The sequence below is a fragment of the Oryx dammah genome, unplaced genomic scaffold (assembly GCF_014754425.2).
Source record: "Oryx dammah isolate SB20612 unplaced genomic scaffold, SCBI_Odam_1.1 HiC_scaffold_9, whole genome shotgun sequence".
Classification (NCBI taxonomy): Eukaryota; Metazoa; Chordata; class Mammalia; order Artiodactyla; family Bovidae; genus Oryx; species Oryx dammah.
This window is the reverse complement of record NW_024070193.1, coordinates 5,024,233-5,051,586: the sequence shown is the minus strand read 5'-3', so window position 1 is coordinate 5,051,586 and position 27,354 is coordinate 5,024,233. Positions and strand designations below refer to the sequence as shown.

The window sequence follows — 27,354 nt, the reverse complement described above, 5'->3', positions numbered from 1 at the left end:
ACCAAATGTTAGAACAGAGGGCGCTCCTAGCGCCTGTACCACTTCGGAAATCCCTTTCTTCTTTGTTCACTTAGTCACCCAGTTACTTGTTCATTTATGCATTAAAGAAGTATTTGTTGACCCCTTCTTTGGGCTAGACTCTAACTAGGTGCTGGAGGCCGAAGATGAAAGAGAATTCTTGCCTGAAGTCAGGGAGTTTGCCACCTAACCCTCTCGTTCACTTTTTCCCTTCTTTAATAAAGCTGTCAACTTTTATCCTCCAGTGCTGTTTCTTTCTTTAGATTCCTCGCTTTCTAGAGCAAGCAGGAGTCAACTCCATGGATTTTCCACAGGCCAACCCGAGTGCTGTGCTTCAGTCTCTCCAACTCTAAAATAAAGCCCTAAGGGAGCCAACAATATTGCCACAGATTACTATGAGGTTAAAGCAGAAAAGGGAAAAAAAAAAGACTGTAAACCTTTAGGAGAAATGTACTAAGCAGGTGACACGTTACTGTCAGTTCTGAGATATGTTTGCCTAGAGGAACTCTTTTTTGTTTTACTTTTTCTTGTTGTTCTTTAATATTTGTGTTTCATTTATTTATCTGGCTGTGCTGAGTCTTAGCTCCGCAACCAGGGATGGAACCCGGGCCCCCTGCATCAAGAGCACAGAGTCGTAGCCACTGGACCAGATAGGAAAGTCCCTGATTGTTGTTGTTGTTGTTGTTTTTTAAATAATAACAGCTTTATTGAAATATTATTCATAAGCCTTACAGTTTACCCACTTCGTGTGTACAAGTCAGTGGTTTTTAGTATTTTCACAGAGTTGTTGTCTAACCATCACCACAGTCAATCTGAAAGATCTTCATCATCCTGAAAAGAAATCCCGCTCCTGCCAGCAGCCCCTGAACCCTTCCTTCTTGCCTAGCGTATTTCTTGTGCTACCGCAGGGTCACACTCAGTATTCCGCACGGCACTGTCGCTGTCGGACATGACGTAGCGACTGAACAGCAGCAACGGTGCCGCAGAGCACAGTGCTGATATAAACGTGATGACCCTGCCTGGCTCCTGGGTTCACAGGCAGCATGGGAGAGTCTTGGACCATGACCTGTACTCAGGAGCTCCTTGATGGGAGGGTCTCATGACCTGCACTCAGGAGCTCCTTGATGGGAGAGTCTCGACTACATCTGAAGTTACTAATTGATAAACAGTGCGATTGCTAGTAACGTCCCTGACTCTTTGGGTTACATTTCTTTTTCAAAGTGCTAATTATTATCGGTATTCAGCAAAATTGATTTTTGTATGTTGATTATGTATCTAACAACACAGTGGGTGTCTCATATTAGTTTTAATAGATTGAGAATTCTTTCAGATTTTCTATGTAGATCATCATATCTTTTGCAAACAGCGATAGTCTGGGCTCTTCTCTTCCAATTCATATGCCTCATTTCTTTTCCTTGTTTCCCCCCAACCCCCACCTTTGACTAAGGCTCCAAAATACTGTTGATTTAAAGCCCTAATGGCAGATTCATTGAATTGTCCCTGATGACTAAGAATGCTTCCAAAGTGTTACCATTTATCATAATATTCCCCGTAGCTTTTTAGGTTAAGGAACCTCCTTTTGGTTATAGCTTTGTAGTTTTATTAAAATTATGAGTGAATGTTAGACACATTTCCTGCATCTATTGAGATGTTTAGTGGTTGGATCTCCTTGCAGTCGAAGGGACTCTCAAGAGTCTTCTCCAGCACCACAGTTCAAAAGCATCAATTCTTCAGCACTCAGCCTTCATTATGGTCCATCTCTCACATCCATACAGGACTCATGGGAAAACCGTAGCTTGGACTATACGAACTCTGCCGGCAAAGTGATGTCTCTGCTTTACGGTCATTTATTAGGTCCAGTATCTGGGGAGCTGGACAGGAGGGCCCATGGGCAGGGATGGAAGGAAGGACAAGTTGAGAGCCGGCCTGGGCAAGGGTGCGTGTCCAGCAGGAGTGCTGGGCCTGGGCGGCTGTGTGCCCATGAGCCAGCCTCAGCCCACCCCCTCCCGTTCTGCCCTCGCAGTGCCCGTCCTCCACCACCTGCTTTTCGCCGACTTCCCTCTGGCGTGCTTCTCTTGAGTTGGGAGGTGCTGGCCAGTGGGGGACCCTCTGGCCCTGGCTAGCGGGAGCGAGACAGAGGCGGGCTTGAAGCCCGGATGACCCAAGGAGACGGAGCGAGAACAGGTGTGTCGTAATGTCCTTCCTGCCTCAGCAGACATGACGAAACAGACTGTCTGCCCTGAACAACTCATTCGTTTGTCAGAGCTGCTCACAGGGCGAGCAAGGCCTTGCAAGCAGCAGCACGTTCTGAGCAGGGAGAGTCCCGGCTGGGCGTCCTTCTGCTGAACGGGTTGCCAGTCGATGTACTGAGCATCCTAAGATAAGCTTTTTAGGAAGAGCGGCCTTGTGAATTTAAAGATTCATAATGGTCTGAGCCCCAGCTTGGTCCAGGAGTTGCTTCCAGACCTCCTTTCATTGATTTTCTGAGAAACTTGGATCTTGAATTGTGAAGTAATGATTTGCCTTAGCTACAAACAGAAAAGCAGGAAAAATCCAGAATATTCCCAACTGGTGTGCAACCTGGACCACATGGTGAAATGCGTCCCTCCCCCCCCCGCCCCCGTCCCACCATCACCTCCATGTGTGACTCCGTCTAGCCGCTATCGTGGGCTCTCTGATTCTTCTTAATAATGAATAGGAACTCGGCACATTTGTGTCGCTCGTGAAAATGAGAACTGCCTCGTCTGCCCTATGCTTCCCGGTGAGCACCCCCTCGCCGCAGGGCAGGGCTGGCTTCACCTTCCCGGGCCAGTGCTCTCAGCTAGTAGGTTACAGCCTGTCTAGACTAGAACCTAGTCATCCTGGCGCCCAGGGACCAGGGGGGCTGTGCGAGGGGCCTGTTCAGTGCAGTGGGGTGAGGGGCAAGGGCGAGCACAAGGGTGGGGAGCCTGGACTCCTGCCCAGTCAGCCTGAGAGGTGGGGGGCGGTCAGCCTGCCTCAGGAGGGGCCTTACTGTCACTGGGCGCTTGGTGCCTCCTCTCAGCCTGTGTGTGAAGGGCCGGGGTGGGTGCAGCTCGCCTGGGGAGGCAAAGCCATTCCTCACAGCCCCTCCTCTCGCCCCAGTCCTTTGCTGGAGCCACCAGCAGTGCTCATTCATTTGTGAACGTGCCTGAGCCCAGCGAAGAGATGGTCTACAAGCCTGTTTGTCAGCTTTCAAGGAGCTCCACCCTGACAACAAAACATTTCGAAGTTTTATCAAATGGTTTTCAGTGGTCTAAGAAGAAGAACAGCAGCTAACACTTACCCAGTGCTTGCTGTTTGCCAGGCACACGGATACATTTTGTTGTTCAGTCACTCAGTCACATCTGACTCTTTGCAGCCCCATGGACTGCTGCACATCAGGCTTCCCTGTCCTTCACTCTCTCCTGGAGTTTGCTCGAACTCATGCCTATTGAGTCAGTGATACCATCCAACCAGCTCATCCTCTGTCGCCCCCTTCTCCTCCTGCCTTCACTGTTTCCCAGAATCAGGGTCTTTTCCAGTGAGTCAGCTTTTCTCATCCAGTGACTATTCAGGACTGATTTCCTTTAGGAATGACTGGTTGGATCTCCTTGTAGTCCAGGGGACTCTCAAGAGTCTTTTCCAGCACCACAGTTCGAAAGCATCAATTCTTTGGTGCTTAGACTTCTTTATGGTCCAACTCTCACATCCGTACATGACTACTAGAAAAACCATAGCTTTGACTAGATGGATCTTTGTTGGCAAAGTAATGTCTCTGCTTTTTAATACACTGTCTAGGTTGGTTATAGCTTTTCTTCCAAGGAGCAAGCATCTTTTAATTTCATGGCTGCAGCCACCATCCACAGTGATTTTGGAGCACAAGAAAATAAAATCTGTCATTGTTTCCATTGTTTCCCCATCTATTTGCCATGAAGTGATGGGACTGGATGCCATGATCTTAGTTTTTTGAATGTTGAGTTTTAAGCCAGCTTTTTCACTCTCATTTCCCCTTTATCAAGAGACTCTTTGGTTCCTCTTTGCTTTCTGCCATTAGAGTGGTGTCATCTGCATATCTGAGATTATTGATATTTCTCCCAGCAAACTTGATTCTAGCTTGTGCTTCATCCAGCCCGGCATTTCTCATGATGTACTCTGCATATAAGTTAAATAAGCAGGGTAACAATATACAGCCTTGACGTACTCCTTTCCCAATTTTGAGCCAATCCATTGTCCCATGTCCAGTTCTGTTTCTTCTTGACCTGCATACAGGTTTTGCAGGAGGAAGGTAAGGTGGTCTGGTATTCCCCGTCTCTTTGTTGACGTCATTTTAATTCAGTTCTCAAAATTAAGTTTAATCAAATTTAATAATTTGATCTTCCCCAGAATCATCACTTTAGAGAGGGATCCTTGGGACTTCCCTGGTGGTCCACTGATTAAGACGCCCCCCTTCCAATGCAGGGGGCACGGATTCAGTCCCTGGTCCACAAACTAAAATCCCACGTGCCATGCAGCACAGCCAAGAAAATAGTGATAGCAATAGAAAGTGATCACTGAAGACTTAGGAAAATAAAAATGCCGCTGTATACCATCAGGCCGACCAGTGCATCACCACGGCTGGTGCTGTGAGGGACACAGACCGCAGGGGCAGCTGGTGCCTGCCCTCCAGGTGCTTGAGAGTCAGGGTGATAAGAAGAGTGTACCTCGCTGATCTGCTGCTAAGAATAGGCTTGTTCTTTTATTCCCTCATTCGGCAGCGTTGACTGAGCCTGATGGTTGATTTACGCCTGGTCTGTGATGTATTGGTGCCAAGTGCCATCTGCAGTGCCGCAGACACTGGTCTTAAGGAGTGTATCATCTGCAGCGAAGATGCCAGAAGTTCAGAGTAGGGGGGTGGGGCGCAGAGAGAGGAGGAGGAGAACAGGGTGGGGGGCTCAGCTCAAGCTCAAGTGGGGGTTACAAGGAGGACGTGAGCTAGTGATGAAGGACAGGCTTCTCGCCCGCGGTTAATGACCGTCTCCCCGTGGGTGGGGACCGACCTGGTTAAGCGTGGCAGGTTCACCAGAAGCACCTGACGGACAGGCGGCAGGCAGGGAGACGTGCCCTCTTTGTGTGTAGGGTGAGAGGGCTTCCGAGGAGCCCGAGTTAGTCCGTTCGTCTGCACACCGTCCCCATCCTGCTACCCCGGGGTCAGTGTTGGCTCGCATACCTAGCTCGGTACCAGATGCTCAGCTGGACCGTCTCCCAGAGGGTGGACGAGGGGCGCAGGCCCCGGGCCGGGGGAGGACTGGAGGAAGGGGCCCTAGACAGACAGAGCCTGGAACGTGCCCTTCACCTGGGGCCCCTGGACTTGGGGTCCCTGGGTCTGGGAGCAGCTCAGCGCCCACAGAGCCGCACGCAGGGACAAGGGAGGCTGGGCCGGACCCAGCTGAGCCGATCCGTGCCCTTGCAGCCCTCCTCCTCAGCGCCTCTCATCACCACTGTGCGTGTTCATTTAAACCCAGCAAGACCCACGCCAACAAAAACGAAGAAAATGATCTCTGGCGGTTATTTATATTGTCAGCCTCCTCTGGAGTGCTTTTTTTTTTTTTCTTCCCCCAGTCCAGCTTGCAATAATTTATTAAGAAAGATAAAGTGATTTTTAAGTGTGATTTTTAAGGAGTTAGGCCCACACATGAGCTTGCTTTCTGTTCTTCTTCTGCTTGGGTTTGATGTTCCCAACATGAACTTAGATTTACCTTCTTCTCCTGGTAGTTTGGGACCACAGAGGAAAAAAATCCCAGTCTGTAACAGCAGCCACTGCTCACACTGATGCAGAAACTCCTCTAAAATGACTAAACACCGGCACCACACAAGCTGCTTTCCGAGAAGAGGGGTGGCACGGGAGGGAGGTCACAGGGGCGCTGACTCTCTCGAGCTGTTCCTCTTCTCTGCCACCATTGTCTTGCTTCTCCGTTAAGCAAAACGCAGCTTTCTGAACATAGCGCCTGTTCGTCACCGGGCCGAGGAAGAGAAAAGAGAGAAATGGAAGAGGCTGGAAATTCTGAAAATGGTTTACAAAGTAGGTTTTAAAAAAAAAAAATGAAGGGAATGAACCACTCTTTCTTTTTCTGTCTGCAAACTCTAAAGTCTTTCAAGTTACGGCCAATTAGAAAAAACTTGGAGCGCATCTCAAGGCCCAGATTTCCCACCATCAGAAACGCGCAGCCGCCAAGGAAAGGTCGGGAATTGGCCTGTGGAGCCGAACGAGCTGGAAAAGTACTGACGGACCAGAGGGGAGCCTGGAGCGGGGTGGGGGCTGCAGGGCGAGAGGGGACTCCGGGTCCCCACCTCCTGCAGCCCATCGGCGTGGCTGTGCCCCTCGGCCAGCAGGCAGCTAGGCTCTCGGCTTCCCCCGCCTCTGAGGATGGTCAGGCCACAGGAGGAAGGAACCTGAGATTCCGGTGACCCTCCGTGAAAAGCCCCTAGAGCCTGGACGCCCGAGCCCTTCTGCTGGGAATCGGGCCGGGCCAGCGCCCCGGCAGCCTCCGCACAGGCGTCTATATTTAGGTGAGGGCAGGCCGCTGCCAAGGTAAAGAAAGGCATGGTCCCTGTCGCCTTGCACACTGTTTGTCTTGGCACAGAGGCCCCGCCTGTGCCCGCGTCCTCTGCTCACCAGGCCCCGTGCTGCCCCAAGGCCTGGACGCCCTCGCAGAGGAGGAGGCACCTCCTGGAGCACCGTGGCTAGGGGTTGTTGAGGGCAAGCTCTCTCCTGAATGGCACCCTTCATGCCTGCGGCGACGTGCCGCCCGGCAGGGACTGGCTTCCATGTCCTGAGCGCTCCCTTCGCAGGCCGTGTGGTCGAGCCCCGAGTGACCCGGCGTGCCCAGGGGCTCGTCCCCTCTCCAGAGCGGTAGGCCCCCAGCCCGCGGTGGGCAGTTGCTCTCCCCAGGGCCCGGCCCCTGGGCCTGCTGAGCACCTGGGGACAGGCCCTGTCACTGCCCGCTGTGTCCCTGGCCACCCTGGGATCTCTGGAGAGGCCCCCAGCCACGGAAAGGCGGCCCAGCTCAGCGGACCTTCACCCGCGGGCCACCCAGAGGCTTCTCCATCCTTGAGCCCCACCCAGAAGCCCTCACCTCACCTCCCCGCCCACCCCCTTCTTCTGGAGCCCCACTGCTGGCCTACCTTCCTTGCCCCCGACTCCTCACCCCTAAGCCGCGACTGCTTGGTGTCACCCCAGCCATGCCTTCAGTTAACACAGTTAACATCACCCCCCTTCGCTTGTGAATCACCTCTTCCAGGAAGCCTTCCGTAAAGGGCCTATTGACTTCTCCCTTAAGGTCACGCTGGCCTGCCTTCCGAAATGTTCCATCCTTCAGGGCTTAGATCGGTACCATCCAGTGCAGAGCCTTAGCGAGCGCCCAGCCCTCTGCCCCTCAGCTCAGGCCTCTGCCCTGGACCGCCTGTCAGACAGCCTGCCTGCCGCACCTTACCCTCCTGGCCAGACCGGAGGCTGGGGAAGGGGCTGTCCCCGCTCAGCCAGCTCCCTGTCCCCAGAGGAACCTCTCACAGTACCCTAAGGTGCAGCCCCAGCTTCCGTCACCCTAACTCTCTGCCACCCCGGCCCTCCCTGAGCTGGTGGAGGGGTGAGCACGCTGGGAGGAGAGGGTCTCCCAGGCCCCCTGACAGGCTGGGGGAGGTGGCGACGGGACAGCACCCTGTGGGCCCTGGGGCCCACGGATGAGGGTCCTCACCTAGCGCGAGGACCCAGCTCCCCAGCCGGCTCTAGCGTCTGAGGCCCGTACCCACCCCCTGTGGAGGGCTCAGCCATCTCCGTTTTCAAATCTACAGGGGCCAGGTCCTTGGCACAGACGTGGGCGGGGGTGCCTGGAATGAAGTGCTGTTCGTTCTGACTCGGGGGGAGCCGTGTGGCCGTTCTTGAGCTGGCCTTCCCGGGGACCTTCTAGAATCTAAGCAGCTCAGAACTGCCCTGCCCGCCTCACTCCCTCGCTTTCAGGCTGAAATGCATGTCCTACTTAAAGGACCTCTTCTGATCCCACCAGAAAAAATGAGCCCGAAGCTTATTCTCCTCCGCAGAGAAGAGGCGGTTTTGTGTGGGAGGCGCCAAGCCCCCCAGCCCCCCACCCACCCAGACAGGCCCAAACTGGCAGCTGGGGCAGGGAGACCCCTCCTCTGAGCAGGTCTGCAGGGCCTCTCAGAGCTGGTCCCGGGTTGTGGGGGTGGGGGGTTTTGGAGGGACTGTTCCTGGGGACCGATGGGGAACTTCGCACCTTCTGGTGAGTTGGAAGTAGCTCATCAGGGAAAGTTAGGTAGCGAGAGACACCTTTATGGACAGCTGTCAGTGACCGGAGCCGGCTCCACATAGACCTGTAGACTTTGGGGAACTGGGCAGCCAGCTGCCCGAGACAGCAGGGCCGGGGGTCGGGGGGGGGCCCCACCATGCCCACCCCCTGCACCAGCAGCAGTGACCCTCAGCACAGCAGTTCCGTCCTGGCCACGGAGCCCGGGGGTCAGGGCAGGGCTGTGCCTTCCAGGACCACCCCGGGCCGCAGTGGGGGAAGCCAGACCTCCGTTCTGCAAGAGGCGCGGAGTCTCAGGGCACCCTGAGAGGGCGTTTGTGTTCCACGGAGGCCGCCGCTCTAGTTCTCAGGGTAAACATTTGTGTGAGCGCACTTGGTGGGGGGCATCCGGGGAGGTGGACCCATCACCTCTCCTTCGTCAGGCATGGACCAGGTCTGTGGCTAGACCCAGAACCACCCTGCTAGTCTGGGGCTCCACGCCCAGCTCCGCCTGTGACCTCGGTTAGGCCTTGGTCTCCCTCTCGTGACTGGAGGCAAGCCTGGGGGGACCTGCTGTGTGTTTGATTGTCTCCAGCTCTAACGTTTTAGGACTCCGATCTTAGATACTCATGATCAGCCTGCTGGGTCTCTCTCCAGACGAGACCTCAGATACATACCCTGCTCTTTGTTTCTCCTGCCACCCCCTGTGTGATCATGCTGCTTCCCGCTTAAGCTCACTGGCTTAGAGCAGAGCCAGACTCCTCACCATGGGCCCCCCTCGTCATGGAGCCTCTGCCTTGAGCTCCTCCCACCCTGACCACGTCAGTCCCTGGAGCACGCACGCCTTCAGATCTCTGCACCTGCCATTCCCGCCACCCGGAGCCCCTTCTGTCTACCCGGTGAGCCGGCGCCTTCCCAGTTCTCAGATCTCGGCTGAAAGGTTGCCTCGCGGGGCCTCCTGAGGATCCCTGTCTCCAGCAAGTGCTCCTCTGCAGCTCTGCCTCTCGCTCTGTGTTTACTTACCGCACCTTCGTGGCACTCACGTGTCTTGGAGCTATTTGCTTAGTTCCAGTCGTGTCTCAGTGTCCCGTCGCCTCCACCAGGATGGGAGTGTCACACACGCGGATGCCCCCTAAAGGTGGAGGCTGCGCACACAGAGCCCAGCAGAGGGCCTGGGACACGGAGGGTGTTCCGTGTTTGTAGATGGATGAGTGGATGGATGGATTATTATCATTGTTGTCCGGTCACTAAGTTGTGTCCGATTCTCTGCAACCCCATGGACTGCAGCATGCCAGGCTTCCCTGTCCTTCACCATCTCCCAGATTTTGTTCAACTTGAGCATCGTCGAGTCAGTGATGCCATCCAACCATCTCATCCTCTGTTGTCCCCTTCTCCTCCTGCCTTCAGTCTTTCCCAGCATCAGGGTCTTTGCTAGTGAGTCGGCTCTTCGCATCAGTCCTTCCATCAGTCCTTCCAGTGAATATTCAGGGTTGATTTCCTTTAGGATGGACTGGTTGGATCTCCTTGCAGTCCAAGGGACTCTCAAGAGTCTTCTCCAGCACCGCAGTTCAAAAGCATCAATTCTTTGGTGCTCAGCCTTCTCTATGGTCCAGCTCTCCCATCCATACATGCTTCCTCCACAGAGAGCATCGGTTTCACTCCTGATTTCTGAGTCTCAGGCCCCATTCTCCCTCAAGGATCTGAACCAGCAATGACGGTGTCACGTAAATCCTGTGTCCGTTAGGAAACCCTCAGCCGGGAGCCGAAAGGGCCTGTGCTCCCGTGGCCTCAGCACAGCTGGACTTGGATCCATTTAATGTTCCTTAAGGGCCCACTTGTCACCAGGCCCTGGGTGAGTGCTCTCCACCCGTGGCGTGCTTACCCTTGAGAGCTCTTGTGAGGATAACTCTGCATCTGAGTCTCATACACAGTAGGAAACCTTGCCTGAGGTCACAGAGCTTTTGAGTGGGAGAGCCTGGATCTGAACTCGGGAGCACTAACTCGAACTCTGTAGAGTTAGATCTAACTCATAATTCTTGTGACTGAGCAGGTGAAGGTACTTTCAGCAGGAAAAGCTTTAGACTCTTCTATGAGATCAATTACTCACAGCTTCTAAGAGCTGACCAAGAAACGCTCATGATGTGAATGGGATTTTTTTTTCTTTTTCAGGTTGTTAATTTGTGTTCCCAATAATTTCAGACACATAACAGCGCATACCATGTTACCTGATGTCGGGTACTGTTCTGAGCACTTTAAAGTCTTTGTCACACAGCCCTATGAAGATGCTGTTTCTGTCTTCATTTTCCAGATGAGAAAACAGTTACAAAGAGATTAGGTAAATTGCCCAAGGTCACCCAGCTAGTAAGTGGGATGTGGTCCTGGAAGTCTGGCATCAGAGGCCAGGCTCGTTAGCCCCAGGCTAACACTGGGGGTGTTGATTGGTGACTAAAGGGGAAATCCTAGCCAGGCTGAGAGGAGGGCTGCCAATCAGCTGTGGAAGCAAGGATATTGGACTGAAGTGGTTCTATTATGCTTAGAGTGGCTGGAAAATTACACTCTGGGTCAGGCGGTTGGTAGACAGTCTGGGTGCTGAAAAAGTGGGAGGGCCCCCCCGCCTTGGGAACTGCCTACCCTCTGCCTTCTTGGCCATTTTGGAAAAGCCACAGTATTCCTCTTAAATTGTATATCTTGGCAATTATTATAAACATTGGGCTTTCCTGGTGACTCAGATGGTAAAGAATCTGCCTGCAATATGGGAGACCTGGGTTCAGTCCCTGGGTCAGGAAGATTCCCTGGAGGAGGGCATGGCAACCTACTCCAGCATTCTTGCTGGGAGAATCTATAGACAGAGGAGCGAGCTTGGTTGGCTACAGTCCATGGGATTGCAAAGAGTCAGACACGACTGAATGACTAAGCACAGCACAGCATATATTTATATTCTGTGAACGTCCCACCTTTTAGCTTTTTTTGCTGAATTTTAAAATATCAAATGTATTGAGGTTGAATTTACAGAGAGTAAAATGTATGTAAGAGTATACTTCCCTATGATTTTTGACAAACTTACACATGTGTAACTACCACCAAAGTCAAAATACGGACGATGTCTAATCACCCCAAAAGGTAAAGATTTCCTCAGGGTCCCTAACGCTGAAATGCTACACCACCCACCCCCAGGCAGTCAAGGGTCTGATTTCCATCGGTCATTACAGATTCCTTTTGTATTTCCCAAGATTTTATATAAATGCAACCACATTTTTTATTTTTTAAAATTTATTTTTACTGAGATATAATCGACATGAAACATTGTATAAGTTTGTATACAACGTGTTGATTTGAATTTATTTCTTACAGTGTTAGTGTTAGCTAGACCTCCCCCCTCATCAAGTCCCATAATTTTCATTTGTTTGTGTTGAGAATGATTATGATCTAGTCTCTTAGCAACTTCAAAGTTCATAACACTACCATTTTGTATCATGACTATGCTGTGCGTTAGCTCTTCAGGACCTATTTATCAACTAGTTGCAAGTTTGTCCCCTTACACACCATCTCCCCAGTTGCTCCAACCCTCAGCCTCTGGTAACCGTCACCCCGTCCTCTGTTCTTACAAGTTTGCCTCTTTCAGATTCCATTATGTGATATCAGACAGTGTTTGTTTTCTCCATGTGACATCACTGAGCACCGTGCCCCCAGGTCCATCCTCGTTGAAGCTGGCAGGATTTCCTTCTCCCTCGGCTGACTGTATTCCACTGTGTGTGTGTCTTCTTTGTCTGTTCATCTGTTGACAGACACGTAGGTTGTGTTCGTATCTTGGTGGTTGTGAGTGACACTGCAGTAAACACAGGATCGCATGTATCTTTTTGATATCCTGTTTTCCTTTCCTTTGGATAGCTACCCAGGAGTGGAATCAGTGGATCAGAAAGTAATTCTCTACTTTTTTTTTTTGAGGAACTACCATACTGCTTTCCATACTAAACTGAACCACTGTGTCTTCCCCCCAACAGTGTACAAGGCTCCCCTTTGCTCCCGATCCTCACCAGCACCGGTTACTCGTCTCTTTGGCGCTAGCCATTCTCACCGGTATGAGGCAACGCCTCATTGTGGGGTGATTTGCATTTCCCTGATGGCAGTGACGTTAAGCCTCTTTTCATGTACCTGCTGGCTGTCTGCATGTCTTTGGACAAATGTCTGTTTAGTTCCTCTGCTCATTTTTAAAATCAGATTGCTTAGATTATTGTTTAGTTTTGTGGTGGTGGTGGTAGTAGTTGTTACTGAGTTGTGTGAGTTCCTTATATATTTTGGATATTAACCCCTCATCTCATATATGATTTGCAAGTATTTTCTTCCATTCTTAGGCTTCCCTGGTGGCTCAGACAGTAAAGAATCTGCCGGCAGTGAGGGAGACCCAGGTTCGATCTCTGGGTCAGGAAGATCCCCTGGAGAAGGAAATGGTAACCCACTCTAATATTCTTGCCTGGAGAATTCCTTGGACAGAGGAGCTTGGTGGGCTAACAGTCCACGTGATCCCAAAGAGTTGGACATGAATGAGTGACTAACGCTTTTTCTCCCATTTGTAGATTGCCTTTTTATTTCACAGTTTGTTCAGCTGTGCAAAATCTTTTTAGCTTGATGTCGTCCACTTGTTGATTTTTGCTTTTGTTACTTGTGCTTTTGGTATCATATAAAAAGGACCATCGCCAAAACCAATGTCAAGGAGTTTCTTCCATATCAGGTTTTTTGTATCAGGTCTTACGTGTAAGTTTTTAATCCCTTTTGAGTTACTTTTTGTGAGTGGTACAAGATAAGGATCCAGTCTCATTTTTCTGCGTGTGGTTTACTGGTTTTCCTAACGCCATTTACTGAAAACACTATTGCGTATTCTTGGCTCCTTTGTCAAGTAGTAACTGACCATAAACCCAGAGGCTTATTTCTGAGCTGTCTGTCCTGCTGCACTTGCCTCTGTGTCTGTGTTGATGCCAGTACCGTACTGGTTTAATGACTGTAGTTCGTAGTGTAGTTTGAAATCAGGGAGTGTGATGGTTCCAGCTCTGTTCTTCTTCCTCAAGATTGCTTTGGCTATCTGGGGGCCTTTTGTGGTTCCATACAAATTTTAGGGTCGTGTTTTGGAACCATATATTGAATACTCTTTTGTGTAGCTTCTTCTGTTCAGTAAATTTTTGAGATTCTTCCATTTCCTTGCATGGGTCAGTAGTTTTCCTTTTTTTTTTTTTTTATTGCTGAAGAGTATCCCATTTTATATCATAATTGTTTCTTCACTTATCTGTCGATGAGTATTTGTTTCCAGTTTGAGACTATTAAAAATAAAGCTCCAATATGTGATTGTCGAACAGGTCTCCGTGTGGACCTGTGTTTCCATTCATCTGAGTGATTACCTAGAACTGGAATAGCTGGGTTATCATAATAAGTTCATATTTAAGTTTTTGTCAGTATATAGGAGTTTAATTAATATCTGAATTTAGTTCTGTCTTGTGGGGCGCATATTTAATTTTTCAGAAGCTGTTGAACTGTGTATCAAAGGTGTGTGCCGTCTCCTCCATCAGCAGAGTGGGAGAATGCTGCTGTTTTCAACTCTGAGAGCTGGCCTTCCCTTTAATTTTGGCCATTTGGGTGGGTACATGGCTTTTATTTCAGCTTTCTGATGACGGTGGATGTTGACCATCTTCTCATGTATTTAATTACTGTCTGTCTTTTTCGTGACACCTCTCTCATATCTTGTGACCACGTTTCCACTGGGTAATTTATCTTCCTGTGATTGAGTCGTAAGAGTTCCTTATCGTTTCTGGACAGAGGTCCTTTGTCACTTGTCTGTCTGCATTGCACGTGTTTTCTCAGTATCTTTGGCTTGCCTCTTCATTTCCTTAGCATTGTCTTTAAAAGAGAAAAAGCTTTGAATTTTGATGAAATCCAGTCTACTTTTTATTTTATGGTCTATACTTTCGGTATCTTAGGAATTCTTTGCCTACATCTATGTCTCTCATAGATTAAAGAAGATGCCTTTTGCTTTTACATATATGTCCATGATTCATTTCAGATTCATTTCTCTGTGTGATTTGGGATAAAGCTCAGGTTCATTTTTCTCCATGAGGAGATCTGTTTGAGCGCCGTGTGGTGGAAAGACGCTCCTTTCCTCATTATGTTCCTTTGGCAGCTTGGGTGAAGGTCGTTCAACCCATGTGTATGGGGAGAGGTCTGTTTCTCGGCCGTGATCCACCCTCATCTCTGGACTACACTCGGGTTCCTGCTCTTTCCACCTCTGTCTCATCCCTGGCCTCTGCTGGTCCTGCCCAGAGGCCAGCACTCAGGAGACTCCTGCAGGGGTTGCACCTGGCCGTGTACCGATGCCCAGGGCACCTGCGTTTGCAGATTTAAAGTTTCCAAATTCTCTTTTTGGTACCAACTCGCTTCTCCTGCATCTGTTTAGATGCTGCATTCACTTCACGCTGGAGCTCTGAGCTCACACGCTTGCCTCCCGCCTGCCTGCCCCTCTCCAGCGTTTGACCCCAAAAGCCCTCTGAGGCAGAGAACAGAAATGCCAGAGCACCCGCCTTTTTATGGGGCACTCTTCAGAAAGTCTTCTGAGGCCCTGAAAAGAACTACATAATGGAAACCATTTTGCAGCCTCCAGCACGGGTATTTATCTCAATAATCATTTCATTTAAAATGTGGGTCAAACATATAAATCATATCTTGAAAGAAAGTATGTTGGTGCCACAGAAATCGCCCTGTGTTCTTACCACCTAATTTGAAAAATGTGCTTTGAAGTCAGGAAGAAAGCAAACAAGCCTGGGGCCTGGCTGCTTTCCCCCACACGCCCCCTTCCTTCACGTCGTCCCCAAAATAAGTCCCGCTCCTGCCCAAATGCAGCGGGGAGTCCACACCCTGAAGTTAGTCACTCCCTGCTATTTTAGTCTCCCTCCTTCCAGATGAGGGGTTGGGAACCCGAGCCCGCCGCTCCTCACCCGTCCTCATCCCTGGACGCCACCAACCCCCGCAACAGCGCTCAGTTGGGCCCCATCTTTATAAACCCTCCTCAGGGCTCTTAGATGCTGGTGCTCATTTAAGGACATGCCCGGAGGGAGGGAGCCCCCTTTTCCAGACTGTCTCCCTTCACTCCTCAGCACAAGAGAGCAACAGCCACTAGTCCTGGCGCCCAGAACCACGCTCTCACCTCCACACACCGGGCAGGGGAGGGGGGTGTCAGGATCCCCCCTCTTTACACCACACTTTTTCCCCGATCACAGAGGTCACAGGTCAGCACCATAAAGTGAAAGTATGGGTCGCTCGGTCGTGTCTGACCCCATGGGCCGTAGCACGCCAGGCTCCTCTGTCCATGGGGATTTTCTAGGCAAGAATAGTCGAGTGGGTAGGCGTGCCTTTCTCCACAGGATCTTCCCAACCCAGGGATTGAACCCAGGTCTCCCACACTGCAGGTGAACTCTCTACCATTTGAGCTTCCTGAGTATTATTTTTTTTTTTAAATGCTCAAATCAAGAATGAAACTCACACCTATGATTTTCACCACTCAATCTGCTTTCTGCTTCTGGCTCTTTTTTTTTTTTTTTTCCTGCAGGCCCCAGGGTCAGACTGAGCATACGGTTTTATTTTCTCCTTTCATTTCAGACACTTCTGATCATTTTATCGTATCATTAAATAACGCCTGCCTGATCCTTCCTCTGGTGCTGGACCAGGCTCTCTGGATGCCCTCCTCCCCGGGGGGGGGGGGTGTGAGGGGGAAAGACAAGGACAGCAGCCCCAGCCAGCAGTTTCCCTTTTCTGGCCCAAGGGGTGGCTTGAGCCCCCTGCCCACTGTGGGCTGTACCTTCTCCCCGCCCACCCACGTCCCTTTGCCACAACACCTGAGCAGCCCTGGGAAGGTGGATGCAAGCCTGGGGGACTGTCAGCGGGTGGTGGCGTTGAGGTCTGTGCCTCCAGCCTCGGTACCACTCACAGCAGCCTCTTCTCTCCGCTTCCCTCCCGTGCCTCCTTTGAGATGACAGGCCCCCGGCCCCCCTCCAGGGCCTCTTCCTGTCCCTTGTCTGTGTCCCACGTCAGCTGTGTTCTCGGTGCCTGGAGCAGGGAGGTGAGGACGAGCCAGGAGACCCCGGCACTTGCAAGGGCTGGCCTGGTGTGCTGACCCTTTTCTCTGGACCTTGGTTCTGGGGTGTAAGGTTATTCTCATCACCTCTTGTCACCTGGAGCCCAGAGCACCTGTGTGGAGGTGGGGGAACAGAGGCCCCAGAGGTGCCCTGCGGCCCCGCCTTGTGTTCAAGCCCTGCCTTGCCCAGCCGTGGGCTTTGATCAGCTGTGGGGGCTGCAGGCAGACAGAGTCGTCCCTCAGCCCCAGGGAGAGGCCCCGCCCCTGCTGCCACTGCAGCCAACTCTTTTGGATTTCCTTCCCGTTTAGCTCACCCCATAGCATGGGGCTTCCCTGGTGGCTTAGACGATAAAGTGTCTGCCTGCAATGTGAGAGACAAGGTTCGTCCCTGGGTTGGGAAGGTTACCTGGAGAAGGAAATGGCAACCTATTCCAGTACTCTTGCCTGGAAAATCCCATGGATGGAGCCTGGTAGACTACAGTCCGTGGGGGTTGCAGAGTCAGACACGACTGAGTGACTTCCCTTTCACTTTCACAGCATGGAGTAGAGTTCCCTGGGCTGTATAGTAGGTTCTCTCTGAAAGTGAAAGTCGGCTCAAGTCGTGGGGGACTCTTTGCGACCCCATGGACTACAGAGTCTGTGGAATTCTCCAGGCCAGAATACTGGAGTGGGTAGCTTATCCCTTCTCCAGCGGATCTTCCCGGCCCAGGAATTGAACCGGGATCCCCTGCATTGCGGGCGGATTCTTTGCCATCTGAGGTACCAGGGAAGCCCTCAGGTTCCCATTAGTTCTCTGTGTTATGCACATAGTCAGTGCCTTTGCCCACGTCCAGCCGGCGTACGCAGGGAAGTCCTTATTTGCAGCCCACCAGCTGCCTTGGCCACCACAGGCTCTTTCTAGTAAAACCTTAGTCTCCTTCCTGGACCCGAGGGGCAGTGCACACGGGGCCCCTGAATCTGGCGCCCGTGGGGAAGGCAAAAGGGGAGGCTGGTGAGAAGTTTAGCCCCGGCCACTCCGGAGTTCTGCGAGTTCTAGCCTTGCCTCCTCCAGCCTGAGTTCGGTGCCGGGGTTCCCTGGAAGAGGGTTGGGCCTTAATTCCTCCCCACATCTGGCGCCCAGAGGAGGTTAGAGTGTTCAGCACCTGAGTCTGGAGTGGCAGGCGGGTGTCTTTCAGAAGGGGAGGGACCAGGGTGGGGTGCCCCGGGGAGCGTGCACATCCCGGAGGAGGGGGCCTGCGGGGTCATTTCATCTCCCTGAAGGAGGGTGAAAGGCAGGTGGACGGAGGTGGGCGAGGGGCTGGCATGGCCAGGGACAGCGCAGCCCTGGCCGTCCCACGCGGGCCTGGGCCTCCCCTGCGGGGGCCCTCCCCCTCGCCCCGGCCTCCCGCCCGCACCCGCGGCCCTCTCTCTGCTCCACCAGTGGCCCAGGCGATTCCCTCCAGTCGCCCCTGTCTGAGGGGCGGGAGGGTCTTCAGCTTCCGACTCCAGGGTGCACCCGGGGACACTGCGCGTGCGCGTTGTGCACTCAGATGCGGGGCTGACTGTGAAAGAGAGGGCAGGGTTATCCCTTGGTGTTCCCGGAGCGCGGGCTGGGAACCCAGGACCTGCCTGAGCCTCTACCCGGCGGCCCCTCCCGCTCCCCTCCCCAGGGGCGTGTGCCGCGATCCGCCCCCGGACAGACAGGTTAGCCGCCCACAGCTGTTCACACACAGCCTCATCTCCGGCCAGAACTAAGTCCACTTCCAGGCCTCCGGGAGTCCACAAGCAAGAGCTGCCCACCACTCCGCACCCCCAGGGCCTGGCATGGGGCCCGCCAGGGGCTCCCAGGGAGGAGGAGGAGGCGTCAGTGGTCTGGACTCAAAGGTGGCTCCACTGCCCGCCTACCTAGAGGAGGTGCCCACAGCCCTGCCCCACCGTCCGGGGGCCTGGAGGCCAAGGGCTTGACCTGCCAGGATGCCCAGCAAAGCAGGTGGACTGAGGGACTAAAAGAAAGAACTTCCAGGTGCATAGCAGAGTGACTCAGCCATACACGTATCCATTCTCCCCAAACTCCCCTCCCATCCAGGCTGCCACCTAACACTGAGCGGAGTTCCCTGTGCTGTACCGCAGGCCCTTGCCGGTTATCCATTTTAAATATAGCCGTGTGTATGTGTCCATCCCAAACTCCCTAACTATCCCTTCCCTCCAGCCCTCCCCCCCGGCAACCATAAGTTTGTTCTCTGTGAGTGTGTTTCTGTTTTGTAGGTAAATGCATTTGTGTAATTTCTTTTTAGATTTTACGTATAAAGGCTGTCATATGATGTCTCTCCTCCTCTGACTGACTTCACTGAGTGTGACAATCTCTAGGTCATCCATGTTGCTGCAGGTGGCATTATTTCATTGTTTTTAATGGCTGAGTGGCATTTCATTGTATACGCGTACATCTTCTTTATCCGTTCCTCTGTCAGTGGACCTCTAGGTCGCTCCCACGTCTTGGCCGCTGTAAACATGCCGCTGAGAACCCTGGGCTGCATGTAGCCTTTTGGACCGTGTTTTTCCCCAGGTATGTGCCCAGGAGTGGGATCGCAGGGTCATCGGGTAGCTCTATCTGTGGTTTTTTTTTTTTTAAAGGAACCTCCATACTGTTCTCCTTAGCGGTCACACCAACTCGCATTCCTAGCGACCGTGTCGGAGGCTTGACGGGCCCTTTCTTTACTGCTTGACTCTTGGGTGTTCTGCTCACACCCAACATTCCCCTCTCCTTTCTCCGCTGTGGAAGAGTGGTTCTATTCCTGGAGCAGACGGTTCTGAATCTTGTTCATTGAGAAGCTACGTATCGGGCCAGGCCCTCCAGCAGGGCTGGGAGCACAGGGGTCCCACAGGCCGGGCCCCGCCCTCAGGAGCGCCCAGTCCTCTGGGGAGTCAGGCAGGGGCACAGATTAAAATGCAGAGTTGAGAATGGGGGATGCTGAGGCTAGTGAACAGGGAACCCTCCCTGGCCCCCCAGCCCCCCCCGTTTCCACAGGTCTCGTGAGAGAAGTCCTGGCCACCTGGACAGGCCCTCCTCCCGTCTCCTGCAGCACCACCTAGTAGGCGCTTCTGAGTCAGCGTTCATGAGGGAATGACTGAGGGAATGGCTGTTAGTGTGAGCTACGTGGACCCACGATGGGACCTTTCTTCTCCCCTCAAGTGGACAGAACCCTGGCTCAACCCCTGCTGGGGAAGCGCCGTCCAGTGACCCCCCTCGCCACCCCCAAACCACCCCCCCATCTTCCCAATGGGAAGACTCGTGCCTCCAAGGGTGCCGGCCAGGCAGTGTGGGGAGTAGGGCTGCTCAGAGAGAGCCACAGGTTTTTATTTTTAATCTTAAAAAAAATAGAAACGCTAAAACTAGGTTTCAAAAACTGTGACCTATTTTAAATGTTTACATTGAACAAATGAACACTTTTAACACACGCACAAATATAATTGTGCCATTCACGGGATAATTACAGTGTTTACCAAAGAAAAACCCTAGTCTGCAGGCTCTAGGAAGTGTGGTCCAGAAATGGGACACAAGTCTGAAACTGCGTGACGAACGGCCCCTTGAAACGCATCTGTGTCTCCGGGAGAGTGGACAGGGAGGCCTGGAGCCCTCCGGTGCGTGTGGTCCAGTGCGCGCCCTGATGGCTGGACGGCTCCCCTTCCCCAGATTGGGTGCCCCCTCCTGCACACACCCCTACACTGGCCTGCAGGCAGCGGCACCTCCTCTGGGTGGGCTGTCCCTGCTGCAGGGCGACAGCTAGGGGACAGGACGACCCCCCACCCCGTCAGAGACCTCCCAGGCCCCCCAGCCGGCCGGAGCACAGGCTGCAGCCAGTCCTCTCCCAGGGGGCCGGAACAATGCAGGCTCAGCTTTCTGAACAGGGTTGGGGGACAGAGCGGGGAGCCCGGGAGCCAGGGTGCCCTGCCTGGCCTTTCCTCTGCCCTGGGCTGGCCATTCTTCCTATGCGTGCTGTTGGCCATGGGGCTTCTCACTGCATGCCCGCCTAACAGGATGGGAGTCCGGGCACACGCTTCTGTCCCTTTCTGTAGAAGGAATTTCACTCAGCAGTAAGGACATGGTGAGATAAAGCAGGAAGAGCCTCCACTCTCCCCCTTAGCAGTTCGGCCTCCGTGGCGGGTTACAGAAGTCCCTCTGCACTTGAGGGACCTCCGTGTGAAAGGGGACGGTCTCCCCAACGTCCTTAGGCTCTCAAGAAGATGGGAGGGTAGGCAGGTGTTTGGCCAAATAATACCCCACTGCAGGGAGGGGCCCGTTTTCCACTGATCGCTCGGTGGACATTTGGGTGGTTTCTTTCTTTTTTTTTTTTTTACTGTTATGAATAGTGCTATGAACACTTATGCGCTCCTGTTAGTGTGGATGTGGACTTGCATTTCTCTCGGGTATACACCCAGGAGTGGAGTTTCTGGGTGATTTGGGAACTCTTTATCTGATGAGCTGCTGAACTGCTTTCCAAAGAAGCCTCACCGTCTTACGCTCAGTTTCCCCAAACCTTCGCCGACACTGGCTACTGCCTGGCTTTTTGATTAAAGCCACCCTAATGGGTGCAGAGTGTTATCTCCTTGAGGCTTTGCTTTGTGTTGTCCCGAACCCTAGAGACGATCCCTTGTCTTTTCAGGCGCTTCTCGGCCATTTGTCTGTTTTGCAGAAACGTCTGTTTGTTCCTTAGCCTGTCTTATGTGCGTGCGGGCTCAGTCGTGTCCGACTCTCTGCCACCCCGTGGACTGCAGCCCGCCTGGCTCCTCCGCCGATAGGATTTCCCAGGCGAGGATACTGGAGTGGGCTGCCGCTTCCTCCTCCAGGGGATCTTCCTGACCCAGGGATCGAACCCGGGTCTCTCGGTTTTCTGCCTGTTCTTTCGGTTATTTTTCTTTTTGGTTTTAAATATACAAAACATTTACTTGATTCTAAAGTGAAAAAGATATGTTCACAGCAGCCGCGCGTTCCTTCCACCCATGCCTAAGAGGTAGCCATCTACTTTAATTTCCAGGTTATCATTCCGTTAATATTGCTGCATTTTCGTCTGCGGGTCTGAAGGCTCACATCCTGGCAGTGGTACAGGCCAGCAGAGTTTTCCCCGCACTACTCACACTGTCAAGCTTTGGGGCTTTTGCCAATCTGAGTCAATCTGAGTGATGAGAAACGGCCTGTGTAGCTTTTTTTTTTTTTAATCACTTTTATTATAGTGCAGTTTACATGTAGTAAAACACACCTATTTCAAGTGTGTAGTTTGGTGAGTGTGGCAGACGATCTACTCTCTGTCGCCACACGTTAGCCTTGCCCTTTCCAGAGTTTCCCGTGGGTGGGTTTATGGAGTGTGCAGTCTTGTGTCTGGAGGCCCCCTTGACGCAGGAGAGCAACCCTGAGATGTGTGCACGCGCTCTGTGCCTTGGGGACGGGTTCCTTCGATGGTGGGCAGCGTCCGCTGTATGGTGTCCCTGTTTGCCTCTCGATGGGTTGGGTGTAGGCTGCGCCTGTTACAAACCAAGCCCGCCGTGAGCCTTCTGGCACAGTCCTTTTGCAAGCCTGTGTTTGTGTTCCTTTGGGGGCACAGGTGAGGTGTGCGTGTGGCCTTCCCCCGGAGCGGCTGTGCCCCTTCCAGTCCCACCAGCAGCGCTGGGTGAGCTCCGGCCACCCCCCCCACTCACCGACCTTCCGTGTTGCCAGCCGCAGGGTTTCACCTTGGCCGTTCCAGGAGGCAAGGGGTGCCATCTCTCCGTGATTCCTTGCTTCATTTCTTAAAAGATGTGTACTGGAATGTAGTTGATTTACGTTGTCGCATTAGCTTCAGGTGCAGTGATGTAAATCATTTCTACATGCATCCACTCTTCTTTTAGACGCTTTCCCTGTACAGAGCGCCACCGAGTACCCAGTACTGAGTAGAGCTCCCTGTGCTGTACAGCAGGCCTTACTAGTTATCTTTTACACATAGTATGTCCGGCCTAATCTCCGAATGTATCCTTCCACGCCTGTTCCCCTCTGGTAACCCTAAGTCTGTTTCCTACTTACTTGTGAAAGTAAGTCACTTCCTCGTGACTCTTCTGTTTTCTAAGTAAGTTCATCTGTACCGTTTTCTTTAGATTACACATATTTTAATAGGTCATAGGATATTCGTTGTTCTCTGGCTGACTTCACTCATTATGACAATCTCTAGGTCCATTCACGTTGCTGTAGATGGCATTATTTCATTTTCTATGACTAATATTCCATCGCATATATGTACCGTATCTTCTTTACACATTCTTCCATCAGCGGAGGAGGATATTTACAACATCTTGGCTGTTGTAATTAATGCTGCTGTGAACACTGGGGTGTGGGTGTCTTTTTGAATTAGTTTTCTCCAGACATGCCCAGGAGCTGGATTGTTGGATCATAAGTTTCTATACTTAGGTTTTTTACGGGATTATGATTGCTTTACATTGTTGTGTTAGCGTCTGCTGTACAAGAGTCAGCTCTGTGCACACACACCGCCCCTTCCTCTCAAGCGCCCTCCCTCCCACCCCTCCAGGCCGTCCTGGGGCTCCGGGCTGAGCGCCCCTGCTTCACAGCGGCTTCCCACAGCTCTCCGTCTCACGCAGGATCGTGTGTGCGTCAGCGCTGCCCTCTCAGTCTGTCCCAGCACCTCCCATGGTGCCCACAGGTCTGTTCTCGACATCTGTGTCTCTTTTGAAGTGAAGTGAAGTCGCTCAGTCGTGTAGGACCCTTTGCGACCCCATGGACTGTAGCCCACCAGGCTCCTCCATCCATGGGATTCTCCTGGCAAGAATCCTGGAGTGGGTTGCCATTTCCTTCTCCAGGGGATCTTCCCGACCCAGGGATCGAACCCAGGTCTCCTGCATTGGAGGCAGACGCTTTAACCTCTGAGCCACCAGGGCCCTGCAAATACAGTCATACCATTTTCCTAGATTCCGTATGTGTGTGTGTGTGTGCACACTCAGTGATGTCCGACGCTTTGCAACCCCATGGACTGTAGCCTGCCAGCCTCCTCTGTCCATGGAATTTCCCAGGCAAGAAATACTAGAGGGGGTAGCCGCTTCGCACTCTTGGGGGGGTCTTCTGGACCCAGGGATCAAACCCACATCTCCTGGACTGGCAGGTGGGTTATTCACCAGTGCGCCACCTGGGCAGATTGCACACGTATGCATGAATACACTTTTTTCCCTTTCTGACTCTTCGCTCTGTGTGAGACTCTAGGTTCATTCTTGCCGCTACAGATGACCCAGTTTCAGTCCCCTTTCGTGCCTGCTCCATTCATCCGTGGATAGACACTTAGGTGGCGTGCATGTCCGGGGACTGTACACAGTGCTGCAGTGAACGGTGGGGCTGGTGTGTCTTTGGGAAGCACGGTCTTCTCGGTATAGATGCCCAGGAGTGGGACTGCTGGACCAGATGGTGATCGGCTTTCCGTTTCTTAAGGAACCTCCATACTGTGCTCCATACTGGTGGCCCCAGTTCCCTGCCGCCGGCAGTACCAGGGGGTCCCTTTCTCAGCGCCCTCTCCGGTAGGGGTGTTCTCACAGTGGCTGTCCTGGCCAGCGGGAGGCGACGCCTCTGCGCGTCTCAGCATTTGCCCTTCAGCCATCTCGTTGTGGTTTAGATTTGCATTTCCCTGGAGCCTAAGGATACTTCCTCTGCTATTAAATATCTGGTGCATCTTCCCCATGTTAAAAAAAAATCAGATTTTTTGTCTATTATTGAGCTGGAGGAGTTCTTTGTATATTTGGATACACGTCCTCTCTATGTGCTGCGTGGCTGTTTTCCTGTGGCCGGTGGTATGCCTTTTCAGTTTCGTGGTGGTGTCTTTCACAGACGTTCTGAAAACTGTGTCCTACAAAGCTTTAGCATTTCTTTTACTCTAAGTAAGGTTGAACATCTTTCCTTATGTATCGAAGCTATTTACAAGTCTTTTTCTGTAAACTGCCCATGTTTTGGCCTTTTTTTTTTTTTTTTTAATCAGTTTATTGGTTTTTATCTCTTTGGAGCTTTTATATGTTAGGAGATGGTATAAGGTTATGTTTCCACCCAGTGTGTGTCATTTGTCTTTTCAGCTCTACGTTTTCCATACAGAAGTCCTCCTGTGTGTTTTTACATAATCCAGTGTATCTGTTTTTGTTGTTTATAGACTTTGATTATAGGCTGCCTACTCCCAGGTAATAAAGAAATTCACCCACATTTGCATCTAGTATTGGAATAGTTTATTTTTTTTACCTTCAAGAAATGTAAAAAAAATTTTTAGTCTCTGCTCCATTTGGAGTTGATTCGGATATACAGTGAGGCATGGAATCAATCTTATCTTTCTGGAAATGACTCTCCAGTTGTCCTCGTATCATTTAAAAGCTCCTGTCTTTCTAACGATTTGAGGCCATCAGTGTTGAAATGGTGGTTCTCCGTGTGTCTTGGACGTCCTCTCCTGTCCTGTTTCTCAGCCCTCTGGCTCCCCGGCCCCTCTGCCTGTGCTTCTGCTGCCGCAACGTCTAAATTACAGATTTGATGATGTGTAAACGCAGTGTAGGGGAACCTCCTCACTGTTCTTTTCATACTCAAAGGGTCCCTCATTCCCCCACCCGCCCCACATAAACTTTAAAACCAGCATGTCTAGCTCCAGGAAAGATACTTGATTTTTTAAAAAATCGGGATTGTGTTAAATTTATGTTCACTCAGGAAAGGGAACGTCTTTGCTGATATTGAATTGCCCTGTGCAAAAACCCAGGGTAAGTCCCCATTTCTCCCAGGGCACTTTGCACACAGGTCTTGTGAGGACTGTTCTGAAGGGGTTTTTCCGTAGACATGTTGTGAATTTTCTGTTAGGCTTGCTTCCCAGTCCTTTCTCTCTTTCACTGGGCTCATCTCTTTCATTATGTTTTCTAACTGGATGTTGTTTGTATACAGAAAGGCTGTAATTGAGTCGTTAATTTGGTATCTTCCTATGTTACTGAATACTCATTATTGTCTGTACTCATCGAAGCATTTTCTTGGGTTTTCTAAGTAAACTTGCATATCATCTTACAAAAAGACCATTTATCTCTTCCTTAAGCTACAGGGATTTTTAAAGCTTTGTGTTACATATTGCCAAACCTCTGGCACCAATTTATACTTCTCTTGGAAGTGTTTATTCACACCCTTGCCAGCACTGAGTGTTAAAATTTTTTAAATCTTTGTCAATTTCTTACCACCTTTATTCATTAAGAGGACATTCATGGGCCCCTTCTGATTACAGGCAGAGTGGTCTGCAGACAACAATCAGGACAATTCTGCCTACAATGTACAGGCCTACTCTGAACCATCAGCGGAAACTCTTAAGCACACTGGTCTCGGAGACTGTAGGCAGAGGGGCCCTGCAGGCTCTAGATAGACTGTCTGCAGCCTATAGGTAGAGTGGTCCTGGGATCAGAGGCAGCATGGTTCTGCAGCCAGTAGGCAGTGGTGCTCAGACTGTAGGCAGAGTCTTTCTGCAGAGTACAGGCAGTGTGGTCCTGCAGACGCATCCTAGACTAGAGGCACAGTGGTCTTGGAGACTGCAGTCAGGACCACTCTGACCCAGATCTACACGCCCACAGGCTGCAGCCCACGGGAACTCTAGGCCGTGGTCCGCAGGCTGCATTCATCCTCAGAATTTGTGCTGCTTGTGCCCTGACCATCTCCCCTTTCCTCCAGGCCCTGCCATCCATTGTTTAGCCTCTGGTTCTGTGAGTCTGGCTTTTTTTTAGCGTCTATATGTTAAGTCTTACGATACTGTTTGTTGACCCTGAAATTTCTTGGGGTTCACAATTCAGACTCCCTCTAGAGAGCAGCCAACGGCAGAGGATGGGCTGCCCTCTCATAGAAACCCCATCTTGGGCCTAGAGAAGGATGCCTAATGCCACCTCCCCTTCAGCAGAGTCCCAGCATCCCTTGGGTGCCTTACTTGTACCCCTGAACCTTCTGGGCAGGCCTGGACCGCCCATGCTCAGGCCTGCTGTCTCCCCTTCCAATGGCAGACGCCCTTCCCCACTAGGCCGCACAGTAGGGCAACGGAGTGGGCCATGTCCCCCTCCCCATGCCCAGAGCCTCGGCAGGGGGATGGAGCCTCCTGACCTGCGGGGCTCACTGCCCCCCCCCCGCCCCGCCTGGATCTGGTCCAGGCACCCTCTTTATTCTCCTAACCCCCGCTCCCCTGTGCTCCCAGCCCCGCACCTTATTTGCTGTGTGACCCGGGGCTAGCTGACGCCCCTCTCTGAGCCAGTTTCTTACGGGCTGTCGTGAGTTGTGGAGGGAGCCCCTGGCCTCACGTGGCACGGGGAGGGCTCCACGGGCATGTGTGTGCACGGAATGAGAGCGAAGAGTAAGTGCGCAGCGAGCCCTCTAACGGCTCTTCACACCGCAGGAACCGGGGGAGTGGCAGGTGCAGCCTCTCTTGAATGGCACCCCTCCCCCCATCCCGCCCCGCTCCACCCAGCAGGGCAGGCCCAAGCCTGCTCTGAGCCGGGGGAGCCCAGCCTCAGCACGTGGGCCTCGCGCCTTCAGACAGCGGAGTCTTCGTGGTCTCGCCGCAGCGTGCTCGGGCAGCAGGGAGTGGGCACCAGGGAGGGGGGTGTGAGGCCCCGGGCGGCAGCCCTCGGAGGACCTGCCCTTCTCAGTGTGTCCTCCACGGTCCCTACGCTGCAGCCAAGCCGCTGTGGATGCCGATGTTTACCTTGGCTGCGCCTCCCTGCCTCCCAGGCCAGCCTCCTGTAAACACGTTCCTTCTCTCAGCTCTATGAGCACGGAGGTGGCCTTTTGCAACCAATTCTAGGAATTTGGAAAGTCTGTGGGGCTAAGGTCAGGGACCAGCCGCCCCCACCGCCTCCCAGGGTGCGGGGAGCCCCCGGGGCCCCCATGCTGGCTGCTGAGGGGGCCGAGAGGGAGCGGGGGCCAGCGGCGAGGGCCGCCTCGGGAAGGCAGGCAGG

The 27,354-nt window shown here is 52.3% G+C and overlaps 1 protein-coding gene across 4 annotated transcripts in view; it reads left to right on the top strand.

Annotated features, from left to right (window-relative positions):
• The window catches only part of ATG7 (autophagy related 7), a 268,416-nt gene that overhangs the window by 239,463 nt on the left and 1,599 nt on the right, over positions 1–27,354 (top strand). The window lies entirely within an intron of this gene.